General features: G+C 34.9%; 1 pseudogene; it reads left to right on the plus strand.

Moving 5' to 3' along the window:
• Window positions 1–4,101: 4,101 nt before the first annotated feature.
• On the plus strand, window positions 4,102–5,303 carry LOC130021961 (heterogeneous nuclear ribonucleoprotein A1-like; annotated as a pseudogene).
• Window positions 5,304–5,978: the final 675 nt, after the last annotated feature.

Consider the following 5,978-nt stretch of genomic DNA (forward strand, 5'->3'; position numbering starts at 1 on the left):
ATAGTCAAAACTAAACAAATCGAACTATCAAACTAAAATGTTTCTGTAGGGCAAAATATAAAGGGGCTAAAACTAAATGGTAGCTGAGTGAAACAAAAATTTGTAACAACATATCAGGTAAAAGGTTGATATCCAAAATATCTAATGTACTCACAAAGATCAACAACAACAACAAAAATCTAAAAGCCTCATGAAAAACGGGGAGAGAAAATGGACAGTTATTTGGGGAAGACAATGGAAAACCATAAGGTGTATGTAAAAATGCTCATCATCTCTTATTATTAAGGAAATCCAAAAGAGAATGGGGTATCGTCTTAACCAGTGAGAAAGGCATATATCAAAGATACTAGGAACAATACTGGGAACTGCTCTCAGTGCCTTTGTTCAAAATTAGCTGAATACACACACACACACACACACACACACACACGTATACATACATATATGGCTTATCATTGGATATTCTATTGTAACCCGTTGGTCATAGAGACTATTTTTTCTTCCAGTATCATACTGCTTTTATTTTTACAGTTTTGTAGTATAGCTTCAAGTTCATCATGAGATGCCTCTGAGATTCTTATTTTTCAGTATGGTTTGGCCTTGGGGAGTTTTATTTATTTATTTTTTATCGAATTGCTGTGAAATAAACCATCACAGAGCTATTCATTATTGGGTTTCAGTAATACGAGAGAGAGAGAGAAGAGAGAGAGAGAGAGAGAGAGAGAGAGAGAGAGAGAGAGAGAGAGAAGGAAAAAAGGGAACATTTTTTAAAAAAAAAACCAGCAAATTAACAGCACTATCAGGATATAACTACTTATGTAGTTGGCGCGATGGTAGAAAAAAAATAATTGCTATAGTAATTCTGCTTCTGATTCTCACAACCTGTGGATGTTGCTTTACCTGCCAAAAGGAACTTTGACTAAATTATTAAGTTAATGATCCTGACTTGAAAATGTTATCTTGGACTATTCAACTGAGCTCAATATTATTCCCAAATGTCCCTATAAGGAAAAAAATGGGACAGTAGAATCAGAGTCAAATGATTCCTGTGATGCTGAAAATAAATAAGAGAATGGTGGTAAAGAAGGAGAAAGAATTTTTAAGTCTAAGTAATGTATGGAGCCCCTAGAAAGCAGTAATATCTGAAAACAGGTTCCTAAAGTTTCTGAAAAGTCAAAAGTACCTACATTTTGATTTTAAATACTATATTTGTGTATTAAATATTTAGTAAATTGTGGTTTTGTTCCAAAACCCTATTGAACCTTTAAACACCAAATAGTTTTGACTTTTCCAAAATGCCATAGAAATGAAACTAAATTATGGCTTTATGGATTGATTTTTTGCTTTATGAGGTTCATTCAAAGTTCCTCCATACCTTATCATGACTTAATTATTTCATTTCTTTTTTAGTGATGAATTCTATTGTATGATGTCTCACAGCTTATTTCTATGAGTCTACCGTAGGTAATTTTGGCCACATTCTAGGTTTGGCAATTATGATAAAACTGCTATAAACATCCACATGAAGAGATCAGTGTGAACATACATTCTCAGTATCTTCGGATAGGTAATAAAGAGAAAAATTGATGAATCACACGTAAAATATGTTTAGCTTGGTATGGAGTTGTCAAACTGTCTTCAGAAATGCCTTTTCCATTTTGCACCCCACCAAGAACAAATGATGCACTGTCAGTTTTCCATACAGGAAACAAAATTTTGCAGAATATATATCCTGGTGAAAAATTTTCATTTTTCTTTACTAAAATGAGTTTTGTTTGAGGTACTCATTCAATAAACTTAAACTAAAGTCGTGTCTTAAGTAAAAAGTTACTGGGACACATTTTATGGCTTAAGAAATTGGGGAGGAGATTTTCTTAAAATACAATATTAATTCCACTGACAACTACACTTGGTGTAGGAGAAACAGCTATATCTCACTAATAATGTGATAAATGAAAGTTCATTCAGTTAAATATGCATCTTTGCAATTAAATGCTTCTGAAGAAAAAATGTTCACTCTGAAGAATAAGTATCACCCTTCTCACTTAAACGTAAATGTACAACACTTCTCCAGCAGGGAAAAAGTTCAATAGAAGGCACAAAGCACATACCTGATTTTGGTCAGTGGTACCATACAACTGCACCAGCAATGATGGGTGCAGTGCCAGAGGCACCCAGACTGCATTGCTGTGACCGTGGTGATCTCTGACATGGCAGAACCAGAGCATTAAACTCACAGACTTAATGAATCAAGTATCACTTGAAGTGGCTCCACACACCTGAGCATTTCGTGGAAGCATTCCCCACCCCAAAATAGAAAAGAAAAATATAAGTAAGCTTGCTGCATTTAGAAGTCACATTCAAATCAGTTTATTCTGTCTGGGAGTGAGAGACATGTTATTTAGTGATAAGAGTTCATAGACTAGGAGTAGAGATTCGTGCATACAAGTTTTACTTGGGAAGATAGAGTCACCATTTATTTAATAAGTGGCTGTAGGTCAAGTTTCTTGTCTTCTGAAACACTGGTCTCCATATTTAAATACTAATAATTTTATTATGTTGTTAGATATTGTGAGCATTAGATGAGTGAATCTGGAAAAGCATTTAGAATATTTGAAGCATAAAGGAACTCTATTGATGATAATAAATACACTTCCACAATTCTGAGAAATAATCTGTTTAGTAGTTTAGTATCCTGGGTGTACACTATATACCTCGAACTGAGATAGAGAATTAGAAATAAGGAAAAATCTTTTCACTATTAGGTTCACAGCTTAAAAGATAATCTTTCAAAGATATATGTAGAAAGTAAGTGGTTATAAAAGTTGAAATTCCAAATTACTTTGTTTGGAAATTATTATCTCATTTGAACACCCTCATAAATTATATCTTATATATTTGATTATAGAAGATATTAATTTTAAATAGCTTAATATTTATAGATGTTCTATTTTTAAAAACCATAAACATATTTGTTATCTCTGAATATTTGGTCAACTTATTTGGTTTCCATAAAATAGCATTTAATGATCTCTTTAAAGCTGGCAGTATTCCGGAAATGTTTCAGATTTAGACTGTTCTCTAATTTTTCATTTCACCACTAACTATTCTCATTATCCTCTAGTTTGTGAGGAATGGTCTCAAAATATTCTGTTCTTAACTTTTCATTTTGCTAATAATCCATTATTGTTTCCAGATTAATTTTTATTTCAATCTCAGTTATAAATTGCTCTCTCCCGCTTACTTGGACATCACTTGAAACTTATTAGTTAATTACTGAACTCTCTTTGCATTCATTAGTATTTTAGATTTTTGTCATTTGACAATATTGGATTTAATCTAATTCCAGAAATATTCATTGAAGACCTATTTTGAAGGAGACATAATGCTAGATTCTGTCTGGGATGTAAAAAGGATGAACAAACTGTCCTTTGTCTAAGGGAGTGTACAGTCTGATGAGAGAGACTGACATACATATAAATAGCTTTTTGAAAAGGCAAAACAAATTAGATCTAAAATTTATAAAAATGACCAAAAAAGTCACATAACACCCCTGAATTCCAACTTAGTTTTACTAAAATCACAGCTTTTCTCCACAGTTTTTATCTATGATTTCATGACTATTCTGTTCATTGACTTAATTTCTCTGTTAAGAATAAGCAGCTGAGCAAAATACAAAACATTTTAGAGTTTTCTACAAACTGATATTTTTCTTCATAGATATCACTAAATTTCCCTAAACACCCCATTCCTCTAATGTATGCTGACAGATTGTGTCTGTCACAAAACTCTTTGTAGTCATATAATTTTTAGTTAGCTACCATGACTTTTTGAATATGAGAAAATTTTTGAATATGAGAAAATTTTTGAATATGAGATTTTTGAAAAGGAAGCAAAGTCATGCTCATTAGAAATTATTCCTAATCAATTGAGGCAAGGGGATATTTTTGAGTAACATCTTTTATATAATTTGCAATGAAATGATAATTTTGAGGCTTTTCAATGCCTTTCTTGGATTGCATAGTTTGGGAAATCTGAGTTTCAAAAGGAATTCTTGAGATAAGATTATTCAGTTATTCCTTTCTCCTTTCTCCAGCCATCATGTCTAAGTCAGAGTCCCCCAAAGAGTTTGAATAGTTCCTGAAGCTCTTCGTGGGAGGGTTGAGTGTTGAAACGACCAACAAAAGTCTGAGAAGCCATTCTGAGCAATGGGGGAAGCTAACAGACTGTGCTAATGAGAGATCCCAACACCAAGCGTTCCTGAGGCTTTGGGTTTGACACACCATAGTAGAGGAGGTGGATGCAGCCATGGATTCAAGGCCATACAAGGTGGACAGAAGAGTTGTGGAACCAAAGAGGGCTGTCTCCAGAGAAGATTCTCTAAGATTTGGTGTCCACTTAACTGTAGAAAAAGATTTGTCAATAGCATTAAAGAAGACGCTGAAAAACATCACCTAAGAGATTATTTTGAACAATATGGGTAAACTGAGTTGATTGAAATCGTTACTCACTGAGGTACTGGCAAGAAGCTAGACTTTGTTTTTGTGACAGTAGATGACCATGATTCTGTGAACAAGATTGTCATTCAGAAGCACCAAACTGTCAATGTCCACAGCTGTGAAGTAAGGAAAGCCCCATCTAAACAAGAGATTGTATCAATGCTTCATCCAGCCAAAGAGTTTGAAGTGGCTCTGGAAACTTTGGCGGTGGTTATGGAGGTGGTTTTGGTTGGAATGACAACTTGGTCGAGGAGGAAACTTCAGTGGGGGAGGTGGATTTGTTAGCAGCTGAGGTGGTGGTGGATATGGTGTCAGTGGGGATGGCTATAATGGATTTGTCTGGCAAGCTCCCCGTGATGTATTCAATAAGCCAAACACAGTAACAACAAAATCTCCAATGGAGACGTTACTGGGCCCGCTCGAGCAAATCAATGATCAACGGGAGGGCCTTTACTTTACTTTACCTTATGGTGGAAGCAATTTTGGAGGTGGTGGAAGTTCCAGTGATTTTTTGGCAGCTACAACAATCATCCTTCAAACTTTGGACCCATGAAGCGAGAAAGGTTTGAAGTCCCAAGCTCAGGCCCTTATGGTGGTGGAGACTAATACTCCACTAAACCTTGAAACCAAGGTGGCTATGGTGGTTCCAGCATTAGCAGCAGCTATGCCAGTGGCAGAAGTTTTAATTGCCAGGAAACAAAGCTTGGCAGGAGAGGGGAGCCAGAGAACTGGCACGGAAGCTACAGGTTACAACAGATTTGTATGCTCAGCCAAGCACCCTGGAGAGTCCTAGCTGCTACATAGAAGACATATTTTAGACAACGCTCATTTGTATGGACAAATACTCAAGGACTGTATTTGTGATTAATTGTATAAGAGGTTATTTTAGTTTCTCTTCTGTAGAAAGTGTAAAGCATTCCAACAAGGGTTTTAACATAGATTTTTTAAATTTTTTTCACCCATACTCTTGATTGCTAAATGTAATAGTTTGATCATGACGCTAAATCAATGTCTTTTTTAAATTAATTAATTAATTAATTAAAGGGAACTCGGGATCTAATGAAATATTTCTAGAAGTACATTATTTATTGTCTTTTATACCTTTATCAATACTCTTGTTGTCTATTATATACTACATCAACAATTTGAAGCAATAGCATCTAAATGATACATGCTTATCTGGCATCTTAAAAACTTGCAGCTTGGGGCTATGGAGATAGCACAGCAGATAAAGTGCTTGCCTTGCTTGTAACCAACTTGGGTACTCTCCCAAGTGCCACATAGCCCTAAGCACATCTGAGTGTGGGTCCAAAACTCAACACAAAGAAACAACAACAAAAACTTCCTGCTCAAGGACTGATGCTAGAGAATCTCATACTACAGAATAGTTAATATGGAATTTTGCTTTACTACAATTTTTGTACACAGTATTTATGTCTGCTTTCAATAATGGAATAACAAAAGCCCAAAGGTAGCAGA

Source organism: Sorex fumeus, unplaced genomic scaffold (assembly GCF_029834395.1).
Source record: "Sorex fumeus unplaced genomic scaffold, SorFum_2.1 ptg000002l, whole genome shotgun sequence".
Classification (NCBI taxonomy): Eukaryota; Metazoa; Chordata; class Mammalia; order Eulipotyphla; family Soricidae; genus Sorex; species Sorex fumeus.